Source organism: Nannospalax galili, unplaced genomic scaffold (genome assembly GCF_000622305.1).
Source record: "Nannospalax galili isolate Female #2095 unplaced genomic scaffold, S.galili_v1.0 scaffold337, whole genome shotgun sequence".
NCBI lineage: Eukaryota > Metazoa > Chordata > Mammalia > Rodentia > Spalacidae > Nannospalax > Nannospalax galili.
Window position 1 is genome coordinate 955,547 of NW_008340932.1, and position 18,082 is coordinate 973,628.

Consider the following 18,082-nt stretch of genomic DNA (forward strand, 5'->3'; position numbering starts at 1 on the left):
TTAGTTGGCTCAGTTCCTCTTATCATTTCTGGGTCCTGGACCTGAACCCTACCAATCTGTTTATTGAAACATCAAGCAAGTGCTGGTGGGATTGGAGCATATATTCAGAATCATAGAGCACTCACTGAACAGTTGTGGCATGCAACAGACTTACAGTTTAGAAAGAAAGGTGATTTTGAGTTTCATAGACCTTATGAACAATATTTGGGCATTGTCATTTGAAATCAGTTTACTACTTTGTCTAATAGTGGTATAGTTATATTAGCCTTTCTCCATGGCCTATGACCTGTCTAGCCTCAGGTTCCTAAGCCTGATATCAATGTCAGCAATGGGCTTCATCCTATGAAGTGCAACTTAAATCCAATTAGAAAGTAACTGGTTACTCTTATAATGTTCATGCCACTGTTGCAGTGGTGGGCATATTTCTCAGGTCAGTTATTTTTCTAGCTTGCAGGATTCACAGTTGGTTAGGTTCATGCTAAATTTCCTCTTATGTAATTTTTATTGCACCTTCCATCACTGTGAAAGTTAGCCAGTAGTGATGAGGTTTGAAGACAGTACCATGTTGATTTCTCCTTGTTTGTTCTATAGCTCATATACAAAATATTTTCATCAGTAGGGTCTTACCATCTAGTTCTGGTGGGTAACCAAGAGCAGGAGCAATTGCCAGTATATTTGAGGGTCTTTGGTATCCTTTGTCAACAGTTTCTAGAGAGGGAATTCATTCCTGGCATTGAGATTTTTTTTCACTGGCCTATGAGATCTATCTAGAAAGGGCAATTTCCCCTTTTATAGGATAACTACCGTTAATCTCTTTTTATGATACATATGTATATACTTCAAGAATCTGTTAGCAACATACTCTGTTCCAAGGCCAAAAATGTCAAAAATATTTGGGAGCTTGTATCTTATCCTTAAAAGATTGTAGGGTTACCTCTTCAGAGGGGGGAATGTTGGAGGGGAGGGTGTGTGCATGGATTTGATCAAAACACCTTATATGCATGTATAAAATTCTCAATAAAGTTTTTGTAAAAATTAAATTAAATTTTAAAAAAGGAAAAAAAAGAATCTGTGTAGTGGTAGGTTTCTGTATGACTTTTTCTTAACGCCTTTGGTATTATTTATTTTTTAACTGTACAGATTTATGTGGTATAGTTTCATAATTAACACACATATACCCTGTGCAAACATCTAATAATGGTAACCAGCATTCCTTGTAGTTAAATATTTAATTTTTTTAAAACATGTAATAATTATACTTATGCAGTAGTAGGATTTATTAATACAGGAACATGGTATGTACTGACCACGTCATGATAACTAATGTTTCTATTCCCTTCTCATTCCTTTAGATTTGGAGCCTCAACTCTTCTCTTCTAGTGATTTGCAGATATACTATAGGTTGTTCTGAACTATGGTTACCTCACTCTGCTAAAGAAAAATGATGACTTAATATTTTCCTCCATCTGTGGTTTGGTATTCATCATCCAACATCCCTCTGTTCTTTCAGTCTTTCCCAGTCTCTAGTAATCACTGTTATACATTGAAATCAACCTATCATGTTTTTTTTTCTCAACACACTGTATCTACTTTAGAATTTTCATATTTCTTTAAAGTCAAGGACAGGTGCTTCCAATTTGGGGTAGGTTATCATCCACATAAAAATGTTTTATTTTCTGGATCTGCATTTTATTTCATCTCCAAAATTATTTTCTCAAAGAGACAATTCAACTTTCTTCTAGAGATCTTTTGTACATAAAGGTGACTCTAGTAAAATATAGTCTATTTTATATGTGAAATTACATAAAACAATATATCTTAGGTATTGTTATCACAAAATATGGATATGGAATAACAGCTGTATTAATTAGCTTGAGTCTTTTCACAATTTATACATAGCCATAATATTCTGCTGTGTATTGTAAACACATACATTTCTGCATATGCATGCTAGAGATGGAGTCCAGGGAGAATCATGTGCTCTATCATCCAGCTACCATCCAGTCTCCTGATATTTTATTATTTATTATCTATAACCAATAAATCTGAAAATAAAATTAGTAATTATTTTCTCTACAGACTTGATCTCCTGGGTGTCTGAGTCCTTAAGGGAAGTGACTCCAATTTGTTCACAGTTTTGTAGAGAACAATCTCCTGAGTGCTATGTAGAATTAAGTCAGTAAGCTTATTATTAAATTTCTACTTAAAGGCTCAGCTTCAAGATGTTTTTGCATACTATTTGTCCTTGCAGGTAACCAAGACATTTGAAGAGGACAAGTCTATGTTCTCAGGGTATTTCATTCCCATATCAGAAACTCTAAATTCATTGTGACATGAGCAGGTAGAGTTGTGTGGATAATTTCTTCTGAAATTTGAATTACTTAAGTACATACTTTCAGGGAGCCAGATATTGAAAACTGAATTCAGTGATGGGAAAGCATTACTTAAAAGCTAACCATGAAACCCAACTTGGCATCAGTTGAATATTTCATGCATGAACTAACTTATTACACTTTATTCTATTTTCCCATGCAACTTCATTCTTGTTAAATTAAGGAAATTTAAATTAGACAAACTCATAGATCCTCAGAAAGCACAGAGTTACAATAAAGAGATCTTCTATAGCCTTTATCTAAATTCTATCCATGGTTAGCCTATTATATGAACATAGTACACCACCTTAAGGAGGAGTGATCAATGCATCTGTGTCATTACTTACTAGTCTTTCACAAAGGTAGGTTTGTTTAACCATTCCGCAATCAGAACTGCTCCATCCCCACAAAGATCTCCATTGCCTTTACTCCATTTGTAGTTAAAACCTAATCTCCTAACACTGGCATCCATTTATCTGTTCCTCATCATGACAATTTTGCCATCTTGAAAATGCCATATCAATAAATTCATATATGATATGACCTTTTGGGACTGCCTTGACATGCATTCATGGTATTGCTTATATGATACCTGAAATTTTCACCTATTTTAAGCATTGTGGTCATTTCAAGTTCTTCTTTACTATAAATGAAGCTTTTGTGAAATATCATGTGCAGTTTATCATGTGGTCAAAAGCTTTAATTTCTCTGGAATAAATGGACAATGCTTATTTCTGCTTTAAATTATCTTTCTGTCTCCAAAGCTTCTGTCAACCATCAGTATTTAAGAATTGGATCCTTGAGCTGGGGAGTGTTGGTGAAATCATTAATTCCAGCACTCGGGAGGAAGAGGTGGATCTCTGTGAGTTCAAGGACAGTTGTTGTACAGGGAGATCCTGTCTCAAAAGCCAAAACAGCAACAACAAAAGAATTCTATCATTTCTTGGTGGCCACAAAACATACAAAATTACTGGATTAATTAGCATTTATGACTGTGGTATGACAAATTTAGAAAGGTTAGGAAAAGTGTTTGATTCCTATTTCAAAATCATGGCTTCCCTTTTCAGCATACCATCCTACATCCTTGATATCAGAAGTCATGACCTCTGAGACAACATGATGTCTTCGTATATAGAGTGTAAAATATAGGCAAGAAAATTATATACTTAACATTTGTTTGTCCTTGAGCTGGACTAAGGAAGCCTAAATTCACACATTCAAATAATTCCTTTTCTCATGTAATGTTTCATAATATACTGTTGGTTCATAAAGAGGTGTTTTGAGACAGACAAACTAAGGTAGTAATTAGAGACTTGTATGATGTAGTCATAAGGAGGTTTTAGAAATGCCTTAGCAGGAAAGACAGTAGATCTCAAGTTATCAGAAGTTAAATTAACTAAGAAGCCTTAAGCCATGAATTTATTGCAAAGACAAAACTTTCTCACAACAGAGTATACCAGAGGAATGAGGCACAGAAATCAAACTGTGGTGACTGAGTTTTTTTTCCCATGGGCTTAACAAATGCTTTCCAGCTCCAAGTTTTCCTCTTCTTGACATTTCTCTGTGTTTACCTTATCACTGTTCTTGGGAACCTGGGCATGATCACACTCATTCACATGGACTCCAGACTGCACACCCCCATGTACTTTTTGCTTAGCCACTTGTCCTTTGTGGACGCCTGCTCCTCCTCTGCCATTGGTCCCAAGATGTTGTCTGACATCTTTGTGGAGAAAAAAGTGATCTCTTTTTCAGGTTGTGCTATCCAGCTATGTTTATTTAGTGAGTTTGTGGTCACAGAATGCTTCCTCCTGGCTTCCATGGCCTATGACAGGTATATGGCTGTCTATAAGCCCTTGCTTTACACACTCATTATGTCCCAGCAGGTCTGTGTGCTGCTAGTAGCAGGCTCTTACATCATAGCCCTTATAAGCACCACAATCCATATGACTTTTACCTTTCAGTTGCCCTATTGTGGTCTAAATCTCATCAATCACTTCTTCTGTGACTTTCTTTCTGTTTTATCCTTGGCATGTGCAGATACCCAGGTGACCAAACTTTTGCTTTTCACTTTGTCTGGAATTCTGGGTGTGTTCAGTGGTGTGATCATCCTGGTGTCCTACATTTACATTGTCATTTATTGTGGGTTCTCCTCAGGCCAGCTGTGAAGACCCTGACCTGGATTGGGTCATCTGCCAATTAGGGGGAGCAAGAGGCATGGAGTCAACAGACAGACACCTGGAGTTGGGTAGAAGCAAGCACTAGGTGAGGTGTGGCAGGCTCGTTTAATGAGGGAGGGGGCAGGCCTTATAGTTCCCTTTTCTCTTCCCCCAAGTCCCTTTAGTCAGCGTATCATTTTCTGATTGGTCCATGCCATGCAGTCTGTCAGCAGTCACTAGACTCGTAAGCAGGGTATGGAGGCACGGGCTCCTTTCGGCGGGCTCCTTCGGACCAAGAAGTGAAGTGAATTCTCACTGACTCCTAGGGCTCTGGGTCGGCGCCATCTTTGGAGGCCTCCTGCTACATTTCCAACCTTTTTCTTTAAAAACGACTGTCCAGCAAGAGCCTGTAGGCAGCTCTGGCTCGGGATGACCCGAGGATCATGGACTGTGCCTGTCTTAGATTGTCCTATTCGGGCATGATTACCCGTCATTGGAGCATGGGCATACACGTCCATGTCCTGGCTTAGGTTGATTCAGCCCAACAGGAGCTTACCCGGCATTGACTACCAGCCCTCCAAGGGGTATCATCCCGGGAGATCAGTTGAGGTGAAGAATTATCTGTAGGAGGCCTTGTACATTTGTGTGAGCCAAGTCTGTCGGGCTGCATAGGGCGGGTTGAAATTGTCTTCATGTATTGCTCTGAGGGGCTGATACACCAAATTATTGAATTTTTTCTGACTGCGGGAATGAAGAACAAGGCATTTAAGACGTAGAAAGAGAAGAATAATTATGCCTGTCAAGAGTAGGTAAGTGATGATCTAAGAAGGGTCAAACAGTGCTGTTAGATTAGACCAGATTTTCTTTAATACCCTGAATCGATGTCCAGCGTGGGGGTGCAGGTATAATTTAGAGCAATAATTTGATTAGTTAGTAATATAGAGTAATCAAGAAACTTTTGATTCCAGTGGCTGTGAATATAGTGCTGGAGTTGTAGGCGCGTTTCAGTAATATTCTGTACTTTATAGGGGGTGAGATAAAGTGACCTAAAGTGAGGGTCACAAGCTAGCAGAGCCATGTCTTTGGTAATTGCCAGCTCTTAAGAGATCAATTTGTTGTTGTAACACATTAGTTGCCTGGTGAAGATGCTGATTGAGAAGGGACTGAGTGTGAAAGGTAGAGGAGGTTTTGGACACAGCCTCATTGAGCATCTCCACAGTAGTGCAGGATTGGGTGATAGCCACCACAGCGGTGGCTGCTGAACCTAATGTAAAGATGATGGCTGGGATGAGAGTGGCAGTTACCCTGAAATCCCATTTTAAGCAGAGGGCTTGTGACAAGGCCATCCACTCTATAAGGGTGACCACATGGAATTGGGTTGCATTGGTGACTGGAACTCAAAGGTCACGGGTTCATGCATAAAGAGAAATTTGTGAGCTGGATGGTTCCAGCAGGCTGACAGTACATAGGTGGTGTTGGTATTAGAGCAGTTGAGTTGTCCCCAAGGGTCAGAGGTAACATTGGCTAGCAATAAGGCAAACAGGGGTCGCATGGAAATGGGGGTAGGGGGCCAGGATGTCATGTGATCAATGGATGTAAGGATTTTGTTTTTGGCACAAGTAGAGGGAATGGTGTTAGTGTAAGTGCTGTTGGAAAGCTGAAGGCCCTGCTGTGCCAGTAATGGCCTCATGTCCATGCAGGCATGCAGACCAGAGAGGTCCCAGTTACTGAGTATTGATTTGAGGTTGGTATGGGAGATCTTAATGCCACAGGGATAAGTGGGGGCCAGTTGTCTCCAAGATCCTAGAGGGTGATTAGAGGGGGAGTGGCTGAAGAGGAAAAAGGGAGGTCTGGCATGGTTGGGCTTAGGGTGGCATCTCTGCCATGGTATAGGGAGCGTGAGGAAAAAGGGTGCAAGGGAGCATGTGTGTGGGCAGTTGGGGAGTGGTGGGCGTAGAATGACAGGGCAAAATGGGGGCAGTGGGGTGGCGGTCCGATCTGCCTCCCCTGTTTTGATTGTCCCCAGTGCAGTGTTGTTGAAGGTGGGGAAAGGCCCTGAGTTTAACCATGTAACCCGAGGAGGCACTGCCGACATAATCTTGGATGTCAGGTTGAACAGCCCAGTGCATGAGGATGCATTGTTGGTAATGAAGCATTAGAGTTATTTAGGGGCCAGGAGCCATTGAGTGATTCCCAGGAAGTAACTGGGTCCATGGTGGGGAGGACAAGTGTAGGATTAGTTGAATAGAGGGTGGGGTAGGCTGGAGAATGAAGCAATAAGGGCAAGAGTATAGGCGGGAAGGGTACCAAGCCCAGAGGTCATGGGCCATGGCAGGAGCAAGGAAGAGCAAACCCATTATCCAGATAGCAGCGAGGTCTCTGGGTCCTGGGGGTCCTGTTGGCCAGTTGCCGGTTTCATATCTCTTGCTGGAACCCATACTGGCTTTGTTTCTGTCTGAGAAAACACACAAGCATAGCCTTGCCCTTGCCATTGATATGTTACATAGTCCTTCCATCTCACTAGTGGCAGGGGTGTAGGCCTAGGTATGGTAGCCCAGTGTTTGTAGGCTGAGCTCAACCCATTTTCATTGAAGGACAGGAAATTAATGCTGAATAGAGCTTCAATTAGGGCCAGGTGCGGGTCTCTTTTAGACTCAGGGTTAGCAAATTTTTGTAATGTTTCTTTGAGGGTTCTATTGGCCTGCTCCACAATAGCCTGTCCCTGTGGGTTATAAGGGATGCCAAGGGAGTGGCTAATTTTCCATCTTGATAGGAATGATTGGAATTTTAGAGAGGTGTAAGCTGGCCCATTGTCAGTTTTTAGGGCCCATGGCACTCCCATTACCAACATTGCTGATTTGACCACCTTAATGGCGTGCGAGGCCTTTTCACTGGTTTGAACAATGATGAAAAGAAAGGAGTAGGTGTCAACAATGACATGGACATATTTAAGATTACCAAAGGAGTTATAATGGGTGACGTCCATTTGCCAGAGGGCTTTAGGTAGGAGACCACGCAGGTTAACTCCATATCAATTGAGGGGGCCTAAGGGAGCAAGGGGTGCACATGGCTTGACACTGGGTCTTTGCAATTGGGAATCTCCTGCATGTCTTCTCTATTGCTGAGGGCTGTTCTGGACCAGTGTCAGACTCAGGCTCGGGCTCTGGCTCCAGTCTAGATCTGAATCTTTTTCTCCTCTGGCTCTGGTTCTGGTTCTGGACTGATACCTATCTGGACATGGTTCTTCGTGGGTGGCTAGCTGTTAGAATGGGTCTCTGGCTCATTTACACTGAATATGTGGATCAGTGCTTGGTCTTCATTAGATTAACTAGTCTTGGTTGTGCTAAGTGCTGTGTGACATTCAGTCTCATAGACACTTGTTGCTGATTTTGGGGTGTGGTAGTTGGAATGATCCAGGCTCAACTAGGTTGGATCAGGGTATGTGGTCTCTGACATGACGAGGAATCCATGCAGAGAGGGTTGGGCTCTGGATCTTGTGATTGACCTTGAATTTCTAATCCTCCTGCCTCTACCTTTCAAGTACTATAAGATGATCACCTTCCCAGATATGGGAATTCTAAATTAGAGTCCACATATTACAAAATGCTGACTGGAATGTTTAACAGTGCCTACTAGAGGCTGAGAATGGCCAGAAGCATATGGGGATGTTAGATCACAAGTGGCAAAACTCTAATGGTTAGCACTTTCATTTTCCTTAGCAAACTGAGATTATCATAGCTTTGAATAACTATTACATATTTTCACTAAAATATGTAATATTTTAGTGACTCACTAAAAAAGAATTTTAATCTCCAAACATAAATGATGAGGAAATGGAACTAATAACTATCATGACCTGGTAAGCACATATCATGTACTTGTGCTGAACAACTACATTACAAAGTATAATAATGTGTTCATCCCAAAATCATTAAATATGTAAGTAGGGAGAATATTAACTACTCTGATCATTACACATTGTATACTTGTATTCAGACAACATACCACATCGATTTGCACAGTTAAAATAAATAAAGTTGAATTGAGTTGGCATGGATCCTGAGCTCAATGCCACCATTGCCACAAGTTCACGTGTGCAAGCTTCCCATGACCAGAAAGCCTCTGTTTCCCTGTGTTCATGAACCAGTCCTGGCTCTTACAATCTTTCAGTAATTGTCCCTGACCTATGGATGGGTGAGTGGTGGCCAGGCATTAGACTGAGAGCTAATGGAGACTGATTGCACTGGGTGAGGGACAGTATGACTACATACGGTCTCTAGATGGCATAACTAGACTCCAGTGGACAAATTTACACTGAAGGACACTTGGATACAAATGCTCAATGGATAGGACATAAAATGTATGGCAAAATAAATGAGATCCAGTAAGGGGATGGGGGAGGGATGGAGGAGAGGGGGTTCTAAATTTCATTAAGTGCTTTTATATGAACTTACAAAAGCTCAATAAAAATGTATATTAAAAATAAATATAAGGGAGCCAGAAGCTTACCTGGGTGAGTTTGGCTGCTGCACCCACTGAGACTTGACACCCCCAGCCTCATTCACCTTCCCAGTTCCCTCACCCCATCTCTCCTCCCAGCACGGGGACTGGCACATTTCCTGTTTTGGCACTTCAGACCTCTGGACTGACCTTTTGCCCAAACTCCCCAATGCTTCCTGGTCCTTTACATCCAGACCAACCCAATTCCTCCCTCTAGTCCCCATCTCCTTTTGCATCTCTGGGCAGCCCAGCCCCACAGCTTCCTGGATCCAGCAGCTTTCCTGGGTAAGTTTGGCTGTGCCCACTGTGCCTTGACTCCGCCAGCCTCATTCACCTTCCCAGCTCCCCCCACCCCATATCTCCTCCTAGCAGGGGAACTGGCCCATTTCTTGTCATGGCAACCCAGGCCCGTGAACTGACCTCTTAGCCCAGAATCTCCACTGCTTCCAGATCCTTTGCATCCCAACCAACCCAATTCTTCCCTGTAGTCCCCAGGAGCCCTCAGGCCTCTTCTTGTCCCCACCATCCTTTGCATTCCTGGGCAGCACAACCCAGCATCTTTCCTGTTCCCTGCTCTGAGGCCAGCCCAGCCCTCAAATTTCTGAGGCCAGCATCTTTCCTGGAGGGATTCAGACGTTAAGAGAAAGCCTGAGAGCATCTGATCCTCATCTGACTGGGCCTCTGTGAGAACTCCTGAGCAGCAAGATGGAAGCAATTTGGCCACTCCAATATAAAATCAAAAGAGAGAACCTGAAGCCTAGACCAACCAGCTTTTCATGGCCAAGAAGTAAACCACAAAGTCACATAAAGTTTGCAAAAAGACGCAGACCTAAACTCAACAAAGAAAGTGAGTCTCACACAAGAACAAGAAACTACAAAAGAAATCCACATGTCAAAGTCACAGAAAAAAAATAATAATACCATGGAAAGCCAAGATAATATATCCCCACCAAGTACCAACAGTCCAGTGGAGGACTACAATGAGAGCCCCCTAGAGATATCACAGGACATGGACTTCAAAAGAACAATTATAAACAAGATAAAAGAATTCAGTGAATTTAAAGAACACACAAATAAAGAAATCAAAGAACTGAAAGAAGATAGGGATACACTTCTGAATGAATTCAGGAGAGTTAGAAATAGTGAAGAATACTCAGGATGAAATGAAGAAGGAAGTGAAACACTCAGTAAACCAATTGGAAGCAATGGGAGAAAACGTCACCAATAGGATGAATGAAATGAAAAAAAGAATATCAGGCCTGGAAGATAAAGTGGATGAATTAGGTCACTCAAGCAAAGATTATGAAAAATTTGAGAAAACAGGAATGGAATGTGCAGGAATTGTGTTACACCATGAAAAGGCCGAACTTACAAATCATAGGCATACAGGAAGGAGAAGGATCTCAGGATAATGGTATGGACCAGATCTTCAACAGAATTGTAGAAGAAAATTTCCCCAAATTAAAGAAAGACATGCCCAAACAAATACAAGAAGCATATAGAACACCAAATAGACCAAACAAGAAAAGAAACTTTCCACAGCATATCATAATAAAAACACTAAATGTACAGAACAAAGAGAGAATGCTGCAAAAGAAAAACAAGTCACATATGAAGGAAAACCCATCAGAATTACAGCTGACTTTTCAGTGCAAACTATGAAAGCCAGGAGGGCCTGGACCAAAGTAGTTACGATTCTAAATGACCACAGATGCCAACCCAGATTACTTTACCCAGACAAAATGTCTATTTTAGTAGAAGGGGAAAAAAATCTTCCATGACATAAATAGCCTGAAAGAATTCATGTCCACAAAACCAGCCCTTCAGAGAGTTCTTGAAGCAATACAAAGAGCTGAAGAAAGGAATGAGTATACCCAAGGGGATACAGAAAGAAACTTAATGAAGTTATAAATATGGAAATGCACAATTATACCAAAAATGTGAACATAAATAAAAATGGCAAGATTCAACATAGATCTTTCATTAATAACTTTAAATATCAATGGCCTGAACTCCCTAGTCTAGACTAGTTGAATCAATTAAGAAACAAAATCCATCTTTCTGTTGTCTGCAAGAAACTCATCTCACTTTCAAGAACAGGCACTACCTTAAAGTCTTAAGGTGAAAGGATGGAAGAAAATATACCAAGCGAGTGGTAATAAGAAAAAGGCAGATGTTGCAATTCTAATATCTGACAAAATAGACTTTAACCTAAAACTAATCAGAAGAGATAAAGAGGGCCACTTCATTCTGATCAAAGGAACAATTAACCAAGAAGATACTGCAATCATGAACATATATTCACCAAACTCTGGTGCTCCCAACTTCATAAAATCAGTACTACAGGACTTTGAGATGCAGATTAATCCCAACTCATTAATAGTAGGGGACTTCAGTATTCCAATATCACCGTTAGATAGGTCAACAGGACAGAGAATTAACAGAGAGAAATCTGAATTAAACAATACCATATATCAAATGGGCCTAACAGACATCCACTGAATATTCTACCCAAGCATCAAAGAATATACTTTCTATTCAGCAGCCCATGGAACTTTCTCTAAAATTGACCATATACTTGGGCACAAAACAAACCTCAATACAAAAAGACAAATAATTTCATGCATTCCATCAGAACACAATGCAATAAAGCTTAAAATCAACACCAGAAGAAACCTAGTAACTGCACGAACACATGGATATTAAACAACACACTCCTGAATGATGAATGAGTCAAAGGAGAAATTAAGAAAAGTAACAGTATTCCTGGAACTAAATGAAAAGGACAACACAACACAACAAAAACTCTGGGATACCTTGAAAGCTATCCTTAGAGGGAAGTTTATAGCCCTAAGTAACTACATTAAAAAGTCAGAAAGAACACAAATAAATGACAACATTACAACTCAAGACACTTGAAAAGTAGCAACAAATGAAACCCAAATCCAGCAGACAAAAGAAATAGCAGAAATCAGAGCAGAAATTAAGGAAATAGAATCAAAGAAAACAATACAAAGAATCAACCAATCCAAGAGCTGGTTCTTTGAAAAGATAAACAAGATTGACAGACTGCTAGCCCAGTTAACTAAAAGAAAGAAAGAGAACCTCCAAATCAACAAAAAATCAAAGATGAAAGGGGGAATATCACAACACACACCAAAAAGATCCAGAACATTATAAGAGAATGCTACAAAAACCTATATGCTACTAAATTTGAAAACCTAAAAGAAAGGGATGGATATCTAAAAGCATGGGAACCACCAAAACTAAACCAGAAAGGGATCAACAGCTTAAGCAGACCCATAACACATAAGGAAATTGAAACAGCAATACAAAACATCCCAACTAAAAAAAGCTCAGGATCAGATGGGTTTACAGCAGATTCTCCCAGACATTTAAAGAAGATCTACATCCAATGATACTTAATTTATTCAAAAAGATAGAAATGGAGGGAGAAATTCCAAATTCCTTCTATGAAGCCAGCATCACTCTCATACCAAAACCAGGTGAAGACACAACCAAAAATGAATACTATAGACCCATGTCCTGAATGAACATAGATGCAAAAATTCTCAACAAAGTACTTGCAAACCACATACAGACACACATCCAAAAGATCATCTACCATGATCAAGCCAGCTTTATTCCAGAGAAGGAGGGATGGTTCAATATATGTAAACTAATAAACATCATAAATCATATAAATGGACTCAAAGACAAGAACCACATTGTCATCTCAATAGATGCAGAGAAGGCCTTTGACAAAGTCTTCAACATGTATTTATGTTCAAAGTCCTAGAGGGAATTGGACTGGAGGGACCATACCTCAACATATATCGTTGTATACAGCCATATACAACAAACCCACAACCGATATCATTCTAAATGCAGAAAAGCTGGAAGCATTCCCATTAAAATCAGGAACCAGGCAAGGCTGTCCACTATCTCCACTCTTTTTTAACATAGTGCTTGAAGCTCTTGCAAGAGCAATAATACAAGAGAAGGAAATTAAAGGAGTAATAACTGAAAAAGAAGAGATCAAATTATCCCTTTTTGCAGATAATATGACGTTATATCTAAGAGATGCTGAAAATTCCACCAGAAAATTCCTAGAAATGCTTAACACTTTCAGTAAAGTGGCAGGTTATATAATTAATCTACAAAACTCAGTAGACATTCTATATACCAATAACAAGCAATTGGAGAAAGAGTACAGGGAAACCCTCCCATTCACAACAGCTTCAAAAAACAAAATAAAATAAATTATCTCAAAATAAACCTGACCAAAGACATTAAAGACCTCTATAATGAAAATCTTAAAACTTTAAAGAAAGAGATTGAGGAAGACACCAGAAGTTGGAAGGACCTCCCATACTCTTGGATTGGAAGAATTAATATTGTGAAAATGGCTATCCTATCAAAAGCCATTAGAGATTCAATACAATGCCAGTCAAAATCCCCATGACATTCTTCATTGAATTGGAAAAAAATCCTAAAATTCATATAGAAGCACAAAAGACCCAGGATAGCCAAAGAAAACCTGAGCACAAAGAGCAATGCTAGGGGGATTACTATACCAGATTTCACACTATATTACAGAGATATAGTCATAAAAACAACATGATATGGGCACAAAAATAGACCTGTGAATCAATGGAACAAAATTGAAGAGCCAAATATGTTTACATACACATTCAATCACCTGATATTTTCAAAGAGGCCAAGAACATTCACTGGAGGAAAGACAGCATCTTCAGAAAAAGGTGCTGGCAAAACTGGAATTGTACATTGATCATTTCAAAAAGAAATACGGAGTTCAGCCATGAGTATTCTTTACAATTGTTTATATTACTTGTGAAAATAAAAATACAACTACTCCTCTGTGTAATAAATACAAGTTTTGCACCAAAAGGTCAATCTTGAAATTCCTTTTTGATAAGTCTTTCATTTTTATTTTGCATTATGAGTACATATCATAAGAATTTTATTTAAATTTATTGTGTAAGACAATGAAAAGGAATGGGGGAAATGGCTCAGTCAGTAAAGTGCTTGCCTTACAAGTATGGAGATCTGAGTATGACCTGCAGAACTCATATAGAAAATCCAGTGTGGTGACCATGTTTGTAATCCCAGCACAAGTAAGGATCCTGGGAGAATATTTTTCAGTCAGTTAACCTAGTTGGTGAACTCCAGGCCACTGAAAGACCATGTCTCATCATACACACACAAACACACACACACACACACACACACACACACACACACACACGAGAAAGTGAATGGCAAGGAAATTACTAACATAAAAGAAAGAAGGAAACCAGGGAGGGAGTGAAAGGAAGGATGGCAAGAATAGTGAGAGATTATTATGAGCAAGACACAATGATACATGTATGGAAATGTTACAATGAAACACATCTTGTATGCTGACAAAAATAATAAAAAGATCCTGTGCACTTGTTTAGAAGTTATTATGCTTGGAGAAAGTTCCTATCCTTGTACAGCACACAAATAACCATTTAAAGCTAAGTGATTTGCTAATGCCACTGTTATTGGTCAGTTTAGATTTGACACTTTTTTGCTGTTTTTACAAAATGTTTATTCTATTAATCCACTGAATTCACAGGATGTTAACACTTTAAATGTTTATCATTTCCATCAACTGCAGCTCTAAGTAAACCAGAATAAACATTTTTATCATAGATGTAGCTAAGGATCATTAATACTCTTTAAAAGTACCTTAAATTCCCCCAAATTTTAATACAGGTAGTTTTATTGTATGTGTCATCTAGTAGATAATGAAAGAATGTATAGAAATGAAGAGTTTCCAAGTGAGTAAATATATTATACTATGTTACCAACCCACCAAATCAACAGCACTTGACAAACTGAATAAATTACAAAGGAAATAATTATTTTGGGTCACACAGAAATGTGAAGTGTTTTCAAAACTCAACAGTTACCCACTCACATAAATCTCTAAAGCTTAAGAATTGGAAGATAAGTTTCACAATAATGTAATTTTCACTTCCATTTACATTCATTTTTAATATACTACTAAGATGCTTATGTCACAATGGTGCTTTCCAGTGTTCACAATGTGCAGTTTCAGTTTGTACATACTTAACTCACTAACATAAGGGACAGTTCTTACTATTATAAACTATCCCCAAGGAAAAAAATCACCACCCCACATAGAACTATAAAAATGGTATGAATTAAAACAAATTAATGCAACATGTTTTTTCCTGTGAGCTGTTGTCTAAATACAATATGTGAATTTGCATGTTTAATACGACAGATACACCTTCATTCACTGAGAAACTGTGCATTAATTTTATTCAACCATCTTTCTCACCTTACCTCAAAAATTCATTGACTTGTTTCAGTGGATTCCAAACTGTCTTTGGGGCAGGATAAACACTGTAAGCAAACAAACAAATGAAAGACTTCTCCCAAATAAATTCTTAAATTTTTTCCCTCCTACTTTAATACTATTTTAAAAAGTCCTTTACATTGATTCATTTGTTTTTTTTAGAAAGGGTCTCACTATGTTGCCCTGGTGGGCCTGGTACTCCCTGTGTAGACCAGGCTGGCCTGAAACTCACAGAAATCTGCTTGCCTCAGCCTGGGATTAAAGGCATGAGCCACAATGCCCACCCAGCACAGTTTCACCTTTAACACTAACAAATTATTGGCAGGTTAGTCTGCCCTATCATCTTTTGACCTAAAACTCTATTTTAATAGAAGAATAACATTCTTCAATATTTCATTATGAAATTTAGAACAGTTATATGGCTTCACTAAACTGGCCAAAGTAGTGAGAAATATACAATTTAGTAAATGGTTGGTTATTTTGCTTTTTGGCATGGGCACTCCAAGAACAGAGAATGAAAAATGAGTAACAAAATCTTTGTCTCCCATATTAAAGGGGGAAAACAAGTCGCAAGGCAGTTTGAACCTCTGAAATCCATCTGGCCTATTCACTACTCACTGACTTTCTCCCATGGTCTGTGACCTGTCTACCCTCAGGTTCCTTAACATGATATCCATGTCAGCAAGGGTATTCTTTCTATGAAGTAGAACTTATCCAATTAGAAAGTAACTGGTTACTCTTACAATATTCATGCCACTATTGCACTGGTGGGCCTCTTTCTCAGGTCAGTCATTTTTCTAGCTTGCAGGAGTTACAGCTGGTTAGGTTCATGCTAAGTTTTCATGTAATTTTTATAACACTGTCCAGCACTATGAAAGTTAGCCAGTAGAGATGAGGCTTGAAGTAAATACCATATTGATTTCTCCTTATTTATTCTACAGCTCATATATGTAGTATTTTCAGTAACAGGATATTGCCATTTAGTTCTGGTGGGTGATCAAGAGCCGGGCAATTTGCAGTATTTTTAAGTGTAGTTGGTGTCCTTCATCAACAGTTTTTAGAGAGGAAATTCATTCCTGGAATTGAGATCTTTTTTCCACTGGCCTATGATGTCTAGAAAGGGCAATGCCCCCCTGTTATAGAATAACCCCTTTTAATCTTTTTTTATGTATATGTATATAATTTAAGACTCTGTATAGTGGTAGGTTTCCATATGGCTTTTTCTAAAGGCCTTTGGTATTATTTTTTAACTGTACAGATTTATGTGATATGGTTTCATAACTCAACACACGTACACCCAGTGCAAACATCTAATCAGGGTAACTAGCACTCCTTGTAATTAAACATTTAACTTTTTTGTTAAATGTGTAATAATTATGCAGTAGTAGGATGAATTAATACAGGACCACGTAATGATACCTAATGTTTCTATTTCCTTCTCTTTCTTTTAGGTTTGGAGCCTCAACTCTTCTCTTCTAGTGATTTGTAGAATGCAGTGTAGGGTGTTCTGAACTACAGTTACCCCACTCTGCTAAAGAAAATGACAACTTAATATTTCTGTCCATCTGTGATTTGTTATTCATCATCCAACATCCCTCTGTTCTTTCAGTCTTTCCCGGTCTCTAGTAATCACTGCCATACATTCAAATCAGCCTATTTTATTCTCAACAACAGTATCTACTTTAGAAATTTCAGATTTATATGAAGTCAAGGACAGGTACTTATCTTCCAATTTGGAAGTATGAAAATTAGAATTTCTATTGGGTAGGTTATTACCTACAGGAAAAAGCATTTTATTTTCTACATCTGCATTTGATTTAGTCTCCAAAATTATTTTCTTAAAGAGATAATTTAAATATGTTCTAAAGATCTTCTGTACGTCATAGTGACTGTAGTAAAATATAGAATATTTTATATGTGAAATCACTTAAAACAATAAATCTTAGGTATTGTCATCACAAAAGATGAATATTGAATAACAGGTATATTAATTAGCTTGATTGAGTAATTTCACAATTTATACATAGCCATAATTTTGTACTATGTACTGTTAACACAAACATTTCTGCATATGCATGCTAGAGATTGAGTCCACATTAAGCATGTGCTCTATCACTCAGCTACCATCCAGTCTCCTGATATATGATTTTTATTTTTCATCGAAAACCAATAAATCTGAAAATAAAAGCTAGTAATTATTTTCTCTACAGACTTGATCCCCTGGGTTTCTGAGTCCTTAGGGGAGTTATCACCAATTTGTTCACAGTTTTATGGAGAACTGAGTGCTATGCAAAATTAAGTCATTGATCTTGTTAAAGTTCTACTTAAAGGATCAGCTTCAAGATGCTATTGAATGTTATTTGTCCTTGCGGGTACCCAAGGCAGTTGAAGAGGACAAGTCTACATTCTCGGGGTATTTCACTCCCATATCAGAAACTCTAAATTCACTGTGACATGAGCAGGTAGAGCTGTGTGGGTAATTTCTTCTGAACTGTGAATTAATTAAGCACACAAATACTTTCAGCGAACCAGATATTCAAAACTAAATTCAGTGCCATGGGAAAGCAGTGTCTATAGGCTAACCATGAAAAATAACTTGCCATCAGTTGAATATGTGCATCTTTTGCTTTAGCTAAACTAACTTGAATATGGAGCACAGCAGAATTCCTTTTACTGTAGGT

The 18,082-nt window shown here is 38.7% G+C and overlaps 1 pseudogene; it reads left to right on the top strand.

Annotated features, from left to right (window-relative positions):
• The first annotated feature begins 3,836 nt into the window (after window positions 1–3,836).
• On the top strand, window positions 3,837–16,890 carry LOC103736651 (annotated as a pseudogene).
• Window positions 16,891–18,082: the final 1,192 nt, after the last annotated feature.